The sequence below is a fragment of the Harpia harpyja genome, chromosome 6 (assembly GCF_026419915.1).
Source record: "Harpia harpyja isolate bHarHar1 chromosome 6, bHarHar1 primary haplotype, whole genome shotgun sequence".
Taxonomy (NCBI): Eukaryota; Metazoa; Chordata; class Aves; order Accipitriformes; family Accipitridae; genus Harpia; species Harpia harpyja.
This window is the reverse complement of record NC_068945.1, coordinates 4,741,381-4,756,775: the sequence shown is the minus strand read 5'-3', so window position 1 is coordinate 4,756,775 and position 15,395 is coordinate 4,741,381. Positions and strand designations below refer to the sequence as shown.

At 40.4% G+C, this 15,395-nt stretch overlaps 1 protein-coding gene and 1 long non-coding RNA gene across 2 annotated transcripts in view; one reads left to right on the top strand and one right to left on the bottom strand.

The window, feature by feature from the left end:
• The window catches only part of LOC128143618 (potassium voltage-gated channel subfamily KQT member 1-like), a 506,641-nt gene that overhangs the window by 425,601 nt on the left and 65,645 nt on the right, over nucleotides 1-15,395 (top strand). The window lies entirely within an intron of this gene.
• LOC128143619 (uncharacterized) lies at nucleotides 6,334-12,212 on the bottom strand. Its single transcript, XR_008235818.1, has 3 exons — nucleotides 11,927-12,212; nucleotides 9,686-10,814; nucleotides 6,334-9,334 (listed from the first exon to the last, which is right to left on the bottom strand). It is a non-coding gene; the product is annotated as an uncharacterized LOC128143619 (long non-coding RNA).

Sequence of the window (15,395 nt, the reverse complement as noted above, 5' to 3'; positions counted from 1 at the left end):
CAGATGGATTGCTAGAGCTGGGTCTGAGAAGTTCTGAGTGCTGGGGAGCAAATACAGGGAGTAGCGATTGCTTGTTAGTCCCTCATTTTCTTGGGCATTAAATTCACTTGCAAACACGTAAGCATGCTCTAGTCACATTGCAAAATGAATCGTTTTCAAAATGACTAAAATTTCCAGTCATTTTGCAAAATTACTGTTTCAGCCGGTCATTTAGTAAAATTACCGTTTCATTTAATTCTCAAAAATTGGCATTATTTTTCTACATGTGTATTCCTACAGAACCACACAGTCACTTACTTCCACAATTGAGTCTATTTTGTAAAATTATTAAAATTGTCAGTCATTTCAAAAAATAGACACATATCTCACATTATAACTGTGAAATATATTATGGGACCTTTAAAGCTATTAGGAGGATCATTACATAGTTATTATGGACACATCGACAGCATATTTCAGAGCATTCTAGTTACTAGAAAATAAACCTTTTCTCTGAATTCTTGTCCATAAGCACAAGTAATACTTCCTTTTTAGTTTTAGGTGCACAGCAGCTTCCTGGACCGGTCTGCCACATATAGCATCCCATCAAAATGCTTTGCAGGGCCATAGAGCTTGGATCCCTGGGGACACTGGAAAGGGAAGTTCAGACCTGCATGAATAGATCAGATGATCCCCGTGCCCCCAACTCGTTGTTACAGTCCCAAACGTGTTCTCCAGAGAAGAGAAGACTGTTACCCTACTCAGGATCTCCTTGACATGGTCTCTCGCAGATGGTTTTACTACTCCTAGCAGTACTGCGCTGTCATGCCAAGCGTCACAAGAAGACTCCAGCAGTGATACTAGCCTTCTCATAAACGTTCTAAATCTTGCGGACGTGATGTGATTGTGGCTAGGATAACCTCAGTTTTGTAGCGTTTCAGGTAATGCTGGGGATGCTTCTGGTGTATCAGATTGCCCATGATGCTGAATAGTCACAAAGGCCTGAAACTTTTAGTCGCTGGTTTCATAATATGATTATACCTTTATTTATGTGTATATACATATAAGTATACACAGGATTTTCACAGTCACCCAGATGACAAGTCTGAGCAGAAATCTGCCTTGGCCAAGTACTGAGCAAGTCTCCCTTACAGTCAATTAACAAAATGGGCAAGTGAAGTCATTTAATATGCAAGATATTTAATTCAGCTAGTAATGTTTTCATCTAAACTACACTGTGGTGTCTGTGCTCTTTTTGATTCTTCAGCATGTTGGAGGGAAGGGGAGGAGGAGAAATTATTTTGTACCTACTGAGCAACCATAATTATTAGCAGTTTTGCTGCTTCTGTTCAGCGTAAGTTTTCAGCATGATGTTGTGAGTTGCAGTGGTTTTTCCTTATGTGGGTTTTGTCTGTAAGAAGGGAAGGTTGTCTAGAGCTCTACATATGCGTCAGTCTGAAAAAGGGAAAATTCTGATCTTTAAAGAGCAATGTAAAGGTAAATGTGTATTGCAGATTGCTTTGTAATGGGAGAGCTATCCAAGTTATCTTTACAAATGCAAACTTGGGTCAAAGTTGGATGCAGCCACCATGGGCAGCCTCTTCCCTTCTTCCCTCTCACCTCACAAAATAAGGGCCCCGCAGCGACGCCGTAGTGATGGGTGGTTTGGTCTCCCCTTCTTTGTCCCCACACCCCAACCCCCCCACCAGCCTATTCGTAGGCAGGTGACCTCTCTACATTGCTTCACCCACCCAGCATTAGTTATTTAGACCCAGTGTGGAAATATTTATACTGGATTGCAGGCTCTAGATAGCCCTACCTGAGCACCATCGGGCACACGTTTGTCCAAGCAGGACAAGCCAAAGAATGGATACTTGGCACTGCTCTGAACAAGTGAGGGTGGTGAGTTTTTCTCACGGACTTGATTTGACTTCTACAGGCATAGGAACCCTTTCCATCAACTTCACTGGGATTTTAATCAAGCCTTAGGTAGGTGAAAAAATGTCATCTTCTGTGAAAACATGGGCATTAATACCCAGGTCATGCGAATATTTCCATATAAAGATGTGCTTCAGGCGTGTAACCTCTGGCTGTTGCAGTTATTTCAGTAGGCGGTCCCAGAACTTGCCACATAAATGCATGCAGGACTGGGGCACTTGTGATGCTCAACAGTAATTGCTTGCTTGTATTTGTGCTTTTAATTGCTATTTTTCACAGTATTTAATGAGCTGCTTTCAAAAATTAAAAAAATAAATAAATTGTGCATTGAATTTTCTTTCAGTTTGGAAGTGAAGCAAGTTGCCCTTTCTTTGTTTTTTCAGCACTAAGTAGGCACTAAAACAGAACTGTCCCTAAACATACAAGTATTCAAAAAAAAAAAAACCAACAAACCCCAAAACAAAAAAAACCCGAAGGAAATACATCTTTCTGCAGTTGTCAGCACATACGTTAGGCTTTCCGTGGCAACAGCAGGACCATCTATCCCCATCAGCTGAAATTCCGTTGTCTTATCCTCTTCCTTCTTTTGACAAGATCTGTTCCCATTGAAACAATTGGAAAATTTTCATTTTACTTTCCTGAGCTCTGTATCTGCCAGTGTTGTCTCCCTGTGACTATGAGGACTTTTTGAAGTCTGTCAAAGAGATATACTGCAGGTTGAAATGAGAAAGATGCCATATGTTATTTGGGTAGAGTAGCTTATTGTCTTACAATAGTTAAAAAGAGTTATGATGGGGTTTTCCCCTGATGTTATTTAAAGAAGAAACAGCGTTTGTTAGAGACAAGCCTTTGCCAACATATACTTTCTCAACCATAAAAAAGTCACATGGTTTTATCTTATTCCCACCGAACATATTTTTCCAAAGCCAAGACAAGAGCATCCTGACAATGGAGTACATAGCTCAGAGTAATTGTCCTAGCACTCTTTGTGTCTTGGTGCACTCCTAAATAAGCATTGACAGATGTTGCAAGTAGTTGTCAGGAAGATAAGAAAGGGGGACTGATTCAACAACTGAGAATAAATCTCGTGTATTTTAACTACATAAAAGAATCAGAGGCAAACACCATACACAGCTTCGCTTACATATTTTCTGAGTGGAATCACTGAAGCATTGCCACAGTTACATAGTTAAAGGTTTATCTTCTGACGCAATGGATAATACACGTGAAGAGTCCAGCAACGAGGCTTACAAATTAAAGAGGATTATTATATTGGTGGTAATAAATCCTCAGTAACTTCAGTTTGGGACAGCAGTTCTGTATGCATGGACCAAAGCAATGCCCTGGGGGCTGCAGAGACATCAGGCTCCTCTGAACATCTATGGCAGGCGAAGAGATCCCTGGGGTTCACTAATACTTGCTGATATAATTGACTTGCACCATTGGCTATTTTACGTTTTTGACTTCATTTCATACAGGCTTGAGCTGCAATATGCAAATCCCTTCCATAGTACAGACATGTTCTTCTGTCAGTATGTCTATCTGTTCTTTCTCTGTATTATATAAAGGATAGATTGCTTGAATGTACCCTTAATATGATAGACATGCAAGATCAAAGCGTTAATGAGACTTGTTCTCTCTTGTGAGCAGTGGCAACAAAAGCCAGTAATTTAGGATTATTTAGCATTTTATGGGTGGCAGTCTTCTGTTGCTACAAAATTATTCTAGGTACTCAGAACTATAATGACTGTGAAGAGCTTCAGCTGACAGGATAATAAAATAGTAGACTGAGTTCAGACTCAGTAAATGCAAAATAACCCATAATAAGAGGAAAAAGAACCCTAAGAATTTCTGTACGGGGAAGTCCCTGCATGAGCAGCTAGCACTCACAAAGGAGACCTTGGAGTCCTTTTCTACAGTTCTCTAAAAAAGCCATGTGAGGCCAGCAGTGAAAAAGGCATTTGGGAATTATTGAGAGAGAAATGAAAAGCTGAAAGAAGATAAGAGAAGATATATTGCATTATACTGCAGTATAAATCCGTGGTGACCCCACACTGTGTATCTTGCATGCAGTTCTAGAAAGACTATGATAGAATTAGAAAGAAAGTACACCTGGGGAGTAGGAATGGTCAAAAGCATGGGAGGTTTCTGTACAACTTTAGATTGAGTAGACTAGGACTCTGCAACCTGGAAAAGAGACATTGTAGAGGGTCCATCAGATCAAACATAACATACAGAAGAAGGAGCAATGGCCATTCCCTCCTTCCAATTGTACAAGAAATAAAGAACAGCAAATGAAAACACCAGTTATCAACTTAATCAAAGGAAATACCATGTTTGTGACTAACATGTTGAACCCACCATTGCCAGATAGTTTACATATGCATAAACAGGTTCAAAATGGTAATGTAGACAAATTAACAAAAGCAAGGTGTATCAAGTGCTCTGACAACATGGTTACAACCTTTGGCCACAGTTTGCTGGGAAAATAAAATAAAGAAAGCAAACTCTTTCATTGCCTCTTCCGAGATGCTACCAGACACAGGATGTATGTGTAGATGGACCTGGTACATTCTTATACGTAACAGACAACATGCTGTTGTATTTTCTTTCTCAGATTTATCTCCTGCACTAAGGTCTCTGGCAACTCTCCTGGGCTTTTTTAACAACAGTTCTAGGATTTGCTTCAGGCTTGCAGTGTGAATGCTCGTTGAGTGGGCTGTGTTATTTTCTATACCAGATGTATATTCTTCTTTCTTAGTCCTTAAGCATATCTTGACCCTCGTTAATTAACAATATTTTACTCACATGCACTATATGACAGATATAGTACCTCTAGGCTACTCTAGACTTAGCATTTTCTTCTCTTTCTTTTTGTTTTAAATTCTTTATATTGTGCATCCTACACAAGATGTCAGCTCTCCTAACTTCAAATATATTCAGCAGTCTGTTCTATCCATCTGGCATCCTCTTCTCCAAATTAGCATGGTAATAGTACATTTTCCCCTGGGATCATAAGTAAAACATGGGCCTTCATAGATGTTTTGTTGCATGGAAATATTCACAGCTTGATTTAAGATAAAGTTCAACAAAACATGAGGAGCGGGGAGCGGGGGGGGATCCAGCCTGTGTGTTTCATTAAATGTGACTCATTTTCAAGATGCATATTCACTTAAGTTTTGTGGGTATAGCGTTGGTCAGGACATGTAACACACATATTAAATGAAATGTCCTATCATTTCTTTTCTGCATCAGAGGTTTCAGAGTAGAGAGTGTTCAGCAGCAATGCAGCTTCAGGTTTTCCAGTATAACACCTCTCATTCCTACCTCTAGGAGAATAAATTGCCTTATTTTAAAATTAAAAAAGAAAATAAATTGTTTTGGGGAGGATCTACCAAATTCCCTGACCTCTTTCACAGCAGGGTCTCAGTAAGAGTTTTTCTGGCACAGTTCAGGGGGTAGGAAAAACCAGGGTGCAGGCTTGAAATATCTTGCAATACTGCTGCCATCAAATCATGTCTCCTGAGATTACCACTTCGCTATATACTTCTAAAAGAGTTATCGAATCAAAGTTACCGAAATATATTTATAAAATTATAAGATGTCAGACATAATCTGCATGTTTTTCTAGCACATCTAACAAGAAAATTGATTGAGTTGCATCATTCAGACTGGAAGCATCTGGTAGTGGCCTGTGCTGGAGAAGACACCACATTTAAAGATTTACTAAGAGAAGGATAATTCTGGTGACTAGATCATGGGTCTGGCATTAAGGGAGCTGGAGCTGTGACATGGGCCTCCCGTCTGAACTTGGGAAAAGCTCCAAATAACTCTTCATTTTTTATTTCCTATCGATAATAAGGGTGTTCGTGTTTCCTTTTACACTTCACTAATCTTGGCTCTGTAAAAGTTTAGGACAAGTGTTTCCACTGCAGCCAGCACAGTGTTTATGGATCACTGGTTGCTACCAGAAGGAAAACACTAATACCGTGACTTGCTATGCCACTTGTTATAAGACAGCTTTACACATACTGACTAGAAGCTAATAGGATGTAGGTGAAAACTTAGAAAAAAATACATGTCTTCTCTACTCCAAAAACTCCAGCATGAAGCCTTACATTCAGATAGATACTTAAATACCTTGTTACTGCAAAGTGAGGTGTCTAGGGGAAACAGGAATAGATTAACCCTCCAGGTAAGGCACCTCATGAGGAAAATGGGGTGAACCCAGCTAAGGCCAATAGATGAGGAAGCATAGCAGACACAGGGTGGCAAAAAAAACAGTTCAGAAAAATATTGACTGACCAGATGAAACAGTGTCCTGGGATCCAGTTGCAATACCTGGAGGTGTTTCTTTCACTCCAGGTCCCACACTAAGAAAGCAGGTGGCCTATTTCTAGGCAAGCCCCCAGCCAGTCCTAGTGCCAGGTAAGAACATCAACAAACAGCTGCTTCCACCTCTTGCGTTTTTTTCCCTTCTTCTAACCCTTCTGTAACTAGTTCTGGATACACAGGTAGCATGCCTATTCAGGTCTTCACAGAGGCAAACTGGCCTATGAAAATGATCCTGTTCATTCAAGCTGGGCTCTGCTTTATGCATCGTTGGGTGGCTTTATTGCTTTCCCTTAAGCTAGCCAAAATAGCGAAAGGGACTTAACTGTATAGCTCTAAACTGTCCTGTAGCTATTCCATATTGTCCTGGTACTACACCTTTCTGGAGCAGAGGTGGCAACTGGTGCCTCTGTGAGGTTAAAAAAAAGCAATCAAGTGGAAATAAGTGGAATTTGAGGAATTAGAGTACAATACAATATCTGGCCCTACAATGATTCATGTTTCACCAACACAAGCTTCCCCTTCTATATCTCAACCTTGAGTTGAAACATAGTGTATTTTTCATTCAGTCTGGTAATCTGCACTGGTATATGACTTTGAAACTATCCCAGCGTTAAGGCCATCTTGTTACAAATCCATAGTGAATTGTAGACATTGAGGCAGATTTTAATTGAAGGGGTTGAGGCAATATGAAAGTTGCCCTAAAATGTCAGCATAAAAACTTTATTCATTTTGTAGGGAGAAAAGAAATTTAGGGGAAAAATATTTTCAACTTCTGCATTGTTTTAACTTTTGTCTTCTGGAAGCCACCTTTTAAATTGGCCCGTTATGTGAAACACTTGCCTTTAGTGACATCTGAAGCAGGCATAGCTACTTGTAATGAATGCAGCTGGTAAGGCACACAGTAAGCAACCATGTCCTTGAGGAATAGATCAATTAAGGATTTTTCAGCACAAATAAATGTTATTCTACCTCTTGCGGGAAGTTTGTTTACTTACAGTGATGTACACAAATGCATTCGCAGTTCGGGCTATCCAGATGCCAAAGCAACTTTGCCCTGAACAAAAGCAGAAAAATACTTGGTTTTTTTTTCTCTGCCAAAACCGATTTACCAGAAATGGCAGCTTTGTTGTCCCAGAACTATTGCCAACTTTGATCCAAATCTGCGGAGATAAATGCTGTTGGAAAGAAGTATGTCGTGGTTTAACCCCAGCCGGCAGCTAAGTCCCACACAGCCGTTCACTCACTTCCCCCTGGTGAGATGGAGGAGACAATCGGATGACTAGAAGTGAGAAAACTCATGACAGAATAGGCATATAGATTTACAAAGCTGGAAAAAGAAAATGTGAAGCTTATCAAATAGCTTAGTGGTTAGAGCATTCCTTTGCTGTAGGCAAGACATGTTGATGGTCCTTGTGTGGTAAGGCTCATAGGCAGCACCTCCTTCCATAGACTGCAGCTGGCAAAGAGAAGGGGGAGTTTGTGACAATGGTGACAGTGACAATGATATGCAAATGGAGATGGTTTAAGACAGCTGCATTGACCTCTCAGCATTAGACCCTTCATTTTTTTTGTTGTTTTCCCAAGTTTAGGGAAAGATGGAAGCCCTCCTCCTCCTGTTTTGCAAGACCAACTGCAGAAGAACTATGTTATTTTTATTACATACGTATTCTTTTCGACTTAAGATGATAAATGCACCTATACCAAGGCCAGAGCTATCGAGTTTTATTTCTCAAGGACTCTCAGACAGTAGCAAAGCCTTCTGGCTTCCTTGTACATGCCAGCAGGCAAGTGTCTGTGAGCCCAGAGGTGTGGGAAACCCACGAGCCAAACCAGCTGCAAACGGTGGCCTCGTGAACATTTGTTTGGGAGCCCTTCTCTGGGTGCCCAACAATCAGGTAGCCTTGCAGTCTCCAGCAACAAGGATAAGTATATGTGGCAGTGAATTATCTACTGAAATACCAAAACCAGTTCCTGGGTGCTGAGAACATGGCCACTTTCACCCCATAGGGGACATGTCAAACAGCAAAATACCTCGGCAGTGAGTTCAGAAGGACCTCAAGTTTGGATCACAAAAAACCTCATGACCTCCTCATTAAATTTAGTAAAAATAGTTCTCAAGTTCCTGGGTTTATGATTACACTGAATTTTGAGAGAAACCTCTAGGGAAGCGTCACAAAAGGAGAGTCTTGGCGCCATAAGAGGGTGTGCCTTGGGTTTTGTTATCTTCGCTTGCCATTGCAAAGAGTTGCAGGCAGAGTGAGAATATGTGGGAACACAATCCCTGCACATTTTTGCATTGACTAAACGTGTCTCTAGAGCTACCTAGGTCTTTCTATAACTAAAAGCGTTTTAATCAGTTAACTGCTGTTAGTTTCAAGGCGTCCCTAAACCCCTTATACAATAAAGTCAAAACAGGGGAAGGAAAATTATTTTATTCTTCCAGTAAAGGAGCTAGAGGGTTACTTAAATTCAGAAAGAAATACATTGTAATTCTGAATATAAATTATTACATATCTTGAGAACACTTCCTACGTAAGATTAGTCCTTTCTTAAGACAGAAGGGAGAGTTTGGTTTCCTCGGGTTCCTTCTTTGAAAAGGGTTTCTGCCAAGTCAGATTTGCAAAGGCACACAACAGAGCTATTGCATCTTTTTTTATAAATCATGCTAAGTTCGTATCAGGCAAATATACAAATCTACTGCTTGGCATTGTACCCTGTACTCTGAGTGAGCCACGTGCCATGGGTGTGTTCAAGTGAAAAATACTGTGTTGATTTTGGACACTTTATGCTTATATAGATGCATTTTGGCCTGTGTGGGCCGGAAGAGAAAGCAATGACCTGAATAGCCAAGCATGAATCTCAGTTAAAACATTTACACAGCTGAGACCAGGAATCTCTCCTGTGCATAGAAAAAACAGTTGAAGCTGTGAAATGCTTTCCAACCTATCGCTGCTTGAAAGAGCAGCGTGAGGGAAAGCTGGTCTGGAGATTACATTTGGAAGGACAGAGAGATGTTTCCATTCCCATCACTGGCTGGTGCACAGTTCTGGTTTCTCTTCCTCCCTTTTGTTGAAGTTGCTATCTATCAAAGCAGAGCAAAAATAATAATAAAATATTCTGGATAAACCACTAAGTTTTAAATTTCATGTAGTGATAGAATTGCTTCTGTAATGAACAACTTATCCCTCCTTTTTTGCCAGAAGAGTTTGTGTGTGTACATGTTTATGTTTATGTATACATACATGTACATACATGGATGCACAGATACACACAAACTGTGATGGTAAGTATTAGGTTAGGGGACTTCAGACTTTCCCCTAGAAATTAACCCTAAGGAGGACAAAGCCTCTTGGCAGACAGTTCCTGTGCATCATGCAGCATTTGAGGAGCCCGACATGTTTTGAAAAAATGGGGTGGCAACCTAAATACTCACATTGCGACCAGGGCCTCACGTACTCTCTGCGGTGCCTTTGGAGAGACTGCAGGAGATTTTTAAGAGAGCTCTACTCTCAGTGGATTTGGATTCTGTGGAAACCAAGGCAGTTGAAAATTTTAGGTCTTTTATTTTGTGGAAGGCCAGCACCCTTTGCATGGAAGATAAATGAAGCCCTGTCACTCATTCTCTCAGCAGCCATCCTTTGAGGGATGCGGCAGCTGATGGAAATAACCCTGCACAGAAAGGCCTGGGACAGGATGAGCAGAATGTCTTCTCAAAACAAAACCACTGAGGGATTGCAGGGTACCACTTTAGCAGTCACCTGAGACTGTTTGAGGGTGACCAGTAGAACAGCCCTGCCTTGCTCCCAGCCATGGGTCCCCACCACGTCCCCTGTGCTGGCATCCTTAAATCATGCAGCTGCATCACCTCATTGATCCGTCTGGTCACTTCTGCATCACCTCGGTGTTTTGTAGGGTTGCCTTTCAGGCAGAGCAGGCCAGAGTGAGGACTATGTGCCTGGAAGTGGTGGAGGAGAGCAGGTCCGCTCCTGTCACAGTAGCGATGTGCTTTTAGATTGACTCAAGCCCCGTGTGAAACTGCACTCATGGGCAGAAAGAACCCAAGCAGAGGCTTGGCCAAGAACGCTACAGTTAAACTTCCTCTATACTTACAACTAGCAACAGTGCATTTTTAGTGCTAAAACACTCGCTTTTATCTGCTGGATCTGACTTTTTTATGCTGAAGTAAAGACTGTGCAAAGTAGTTGAAAATACAGCTGTTTCTCTCTTGCAATATTCTACCCCTATAAACATGCTAAACACTGAGACAGCACCAATTCCAAGTGCCAGCTAAGAAGTCACTAATGCAACTTTCTGAAATAAATCTTAATGCTGTCTGGAGATCTCCCATCCAAGCATTAATGAGGCCCAGCCTTTCTTAGCTTGTGAGCTTCCACAGCGCGGCTGTTGCAAGCCAACCAAAATGTTATCTTAAACATGCTTTGAACCAGGGTAACTTACTGCCCTCCTGTCTGTGCACTGTAGTTTAGTGTGTTGCATTACTTCAGATGCCACCAATTTTTGCTCCAAGTATAAAGAGGTGCTCTTCTTCAGCTCTTCTTTCACTAATAGAAATTTGCAGTGCAATGTACACACACACAAAAGAAAAAAGAAAGAAATTATTGCTGCAGAGGCTTCTACCTGTGAGAGATGGAGAGAAAAGGAAAAAAAGAAAATACATCTCAGACAATAGTCATGTTGCTTCATAAACTACTGAAAGTCTTTAAGATACACTATGTCGAGGGGATTGGTCTGAAAGGCCAGTACAGATAATTGTGACAAAAATATGTTAAAATACATTGTGTGATTCTCTAACTCAAATACAAGTATTTTGCAAATTCTGTTGAAATGCATAAAGTTAAACTTATATAACTGTTCTCAGAATATGGTACATAAGAATTTAGTCACTCCCATGTTTTCAAAATTAGAAGTAATACTGTGTTATTTTTCTAGCAAATTCGCATAAGATACTGGCATTATGGAGAAAGTCAGTACCATGTATATTAAACAGTTGTCATGACGGATTGTGTGTATAGCAGTGAGGAGTGGGGAAATGGTATGTCTGTCATGAGGCACTGTATAATTTTATTTGGATTTTCTAACAGCTAGCATGTGTTACTGACAACACAAATTAAGTGTTCACTGATGAAAAGGAAGGCAGCAGGAAAAATATAGATTTTGCAGAACATCATATTTTTGTTATTTTGACTAACAATCATAACAGGAAAGTCAAAGAAACTTTACAAAGGAAAACTGACCTTCAGTCTTTCCTAGAAACATACACCAGAAAAAACCACCTAGAAATGACGTCTCTATGTCAACTTATTAGTCAAGATACATTCAATTATGAGTTCTAAAAGTGCGTCAGGCCTTGTAGTCTATCTAATAAATCCTGTCATCTACACAATAAGCACAGATAGCTGTACCCAGCAAGAAATTTATCATCACTATAGTGTGACATTACTATAGTTGTAAAGTATGCAAAATATGCTTAGAATCCAGTGACATAGTATTACTACAGAATTCTGGAAGGCAAACACATGAAATATTTGCAATATATCTGATATTGCTCAGATTCTTCCCATCCGCAGTGGACATCATGTCAGTGCCGGACTCAGAGTCGACATCATATCATAGATATGGCCGTTACCATCCCGTTTGGCGCGTTTCCGCCTACCTGGAGAGCTCCTATTAAGGAAGAAATAGTCGTGGACGATGAGTTAGTTCTGCTGCTATTGTGGCTGGTAGGATCAAAGGAACAGATGAGCTCCAGGAAGTTCGCACGCTGCGTATGACACAACACAACGCAAAGGCTCTTCGACTTAATATAATGAACCACTAAAAATATACTAGTGTTGTAACAACTCCAGAAAATAGCTAACGTATACAAATCTAAAAATATTGGCCCTATTCTCTCACCACAGGATACCAATAACGTCAGTGGGAGCCCACTTAAAGATAGTGGGAAGTCTCTGGGAGTTACTCACATCCTGCATGAGTCCATGTCTCCTTAAAATCCGCAGCCATTCCTTTAGGACCGCTACTTGTTGTTATTTACCAGGCTGTGACATTCAACTTGTTTATGCTTTCCCATTCTCTTTTAACTCAGGCTTTCCCTTAAGAGAAATCATCTGAGAGTGATTTAAGCTTTAGTTAAAGTAAACTTTAAAGTTTGGGACCCCACGGAAATAAAGCCCTAGGAGTGATGACTTTTCTAATTTCTCCCCAATACCCTCTTATCTCAAGGCAGTGCTGTTATTTAACATGTGTCCAAGATAGGTTTTCCCTGCATTTTCTTTGTTTGGGGATGTTTTCCTTTTTCCTTCAGAGGTTTCAAGAGCTTGGTCCTGAAACAGCTGACCTCTAGAGGAGTTTGAGTTTGAGCTGGCATCTTTTGTCTTCTCTCTTCTAACAAATCCTCAGTGCTAAATACAGCTGTATATAGAATATTGCCTTACTTGCTTCTGTGTGTGCGTATTGCCTCTTTTATTTCCCATGTTCAGACACACAATATCTTTTTTCCTCTGCTTTGCTTTCTGCAATCCCAGATGGCAAAACCGGTCCCTGTTCTCAATGCTGAAAACATGCTAGTTTGCTTTCTAGGTAAGAAGCAGTACACCAGAAGCTGGAAAATTAAATGACAAAACATATATCCCCGTTTGGCATGCCAAAAAAATTATAGCAACTGTAAAAGAACCATTATAGCAATATGCAAAATGTACCATGTCATAATACCATTGGTCCTGTTCAGAAATTAATACACTGTCTTTGCTTCACTCTAAGGGAGCACTTATATACAGAGGTTATTCTGTTGGCTTCAGCAGAGTCACTTCTGGCTATCACCACGACACAACAGGCCACAGTTAGGACTTAATGGAACAGCAAGAAGCCATTCACTTAATGGTACATCATTTCGTTAAGGAAAAAAGTCCCCTTATAAATCATTTGCACGGACTTAGTGTCCTACTGTTTTATGTTTCTGTGGCGCTCTCCATTTCTAGGCGATCTGCACTGCCATGCAGTTGCATAACCTTAAATTTGGGGGATATTATTCTTTTCCATCAACATTGGCTCAGTTTCTGCCCTGCAATATTTTTCATGCAACTGTTGCTGAATTCAGTAAGTTACATTGCTGCACGAAATGAGATGGGATCTCATTTTTCACATTGTCAGGATAACAGCAATAGCCTTAAAATTATATTGCTTTTATCATACCTCGTCATTACGTCTACTGACTTAATGCGGATATTATAAATATCATGCCAGTAGAATTTGCCTTGGATGATTTGCATGTTGCCAGGACTCTCTGTTTCAGATAAGGTTTACTAGGTAATAAGCCTTCTGCTCAGTGTTTTCTATTGGTCTGAAATGACAAACAGTGACTAAAAAATTGTATAATGCTGACAAAATTCTGGGTAACAGTGAACAAAGCTTGGCTTCCAGTGTTCTTCTCTCTTTATTGCAAAAAAGCACGTGAGAACTAGTCTCCCCATGCGGATGTGACTCAGGTAGCTGGCTGACTTACATTGAAATAAATGCCACAAATACCAGGTCTGCTACTCACCAACTCGCAATATGGCTCTGTCCTTCATCAGAGCAGCTGTATGCTCAATTAAGACATGTAATTAAAACTGGTCACAACAGAGAAAGTACTATATACCGTCATGGCCCCCGAGGACAGGTAAACTCATTGAGAGGTGGCTAACAATAGGAGGTGGGAGGGAAAGGATGGTAGGACAGATTAATATGTCAGTGTGGCAAGAAAAGGCTACCAGGCTCAGTAGACTACATCAGCTGTTGCTTATTCGCTGTGCATCCCATGTTCTTCTGCCACTATCGGATGGATCGTGCCAGGTTTCTGTGCTTTACTCCTGCAGAGCTCTTCCACAGCTTGTCAAAGCTTTCAGCAAAATTCAGATTACATCCCTGCTCTGTCCTTTGACCGCTGATGTAACACTGGATTGCCTTTTTCTTTTGTTGTAATCTTTATTTCTGTGAAGAATGGTTTGATTTCCAGAAACACGCATCTTCTTAATCAGTTTTATCATAAGCACAGCAGAATGTGTATAAATATAGAAGCCTGTTTATTTCAAGATATTTTTTCCACACGGCATCCGGTCAGTGGTTTAGATGAGGATTTAGACAGTTGAATGAAAACAGGGCTGGAGCACTGGATCAGCTGTAAAGGGTGGGGAAGGAGCGGTCTTCCCATTATTTGAATTGTCTGCCTTTTTTACGTAAATTAATAGCTATTCTCCAAACAGTAAGAGAGTCATGAGTGTTTAGCAGCTAGTGGATTATTTTTAAACACCTAATTTGAGAATTATTACCTCCTTATTTTTTTAAGAATGTATGTCTTATAGGTCTTTCCACAATCACCCAAAGACTGAATTTGGGATTTTCAAATATATATGCTATGATTTTCCTTAGGTGATTTTCATCTCCAGTTCACATGGACACTTACTTTCTTGAAGAAACCCTTTGGGATCAAAGGGCCTTAGTTGTACGTGTGCATCCTTGGGAACATAATGTGAGTTTACAGAGAAAGGAAAGAAATTACCATAAATAAGGTATATCAAGATGATCTACTTCTTACCTTACTGGTGTTTTCAGCAAAATTACCTAGACTTCACAACTCCAGATGAAATTGAAAAAGTCAGTAAAAAGAAAGGAAAAATCACAAGAGATTTAGAATATGCCTTAGCTCTTTCGTTAGCAGCTACCGTTAGGCACAGAATCAGAGGAATGAAGAACAGGAGCGGAGGCCTTTAATGCCACCTGTGTATATTCCAGGATCATACATACGGATTTGAGGATGACACAGCTTTCATCCTCACTCTGCTCTACGTGGGAACACCAGGGAGACAGATCCTTGTGTTTTAGGCTTGTTTGGACAGGGCTCCCTTTTATATTATTTTGGACCTTGATCAAGGAGGTCTAGGGTCTCCAAGCAAACTTTTTTACCCCCCCAAAAAAATTTCTAACCTAAGAAACTGCTAAGTGCTTCCTCGGAATTTCTAGATGTACTAGTTAGGCAACTGTATTCCAGATTCTGCCATCTTAGCTATCAGATTGGTGGCAGCATCCCCAGATTCATCAATAGCTAAAAAACCCTTTCCAAAAGCACAATTACAATACGCAGGTCT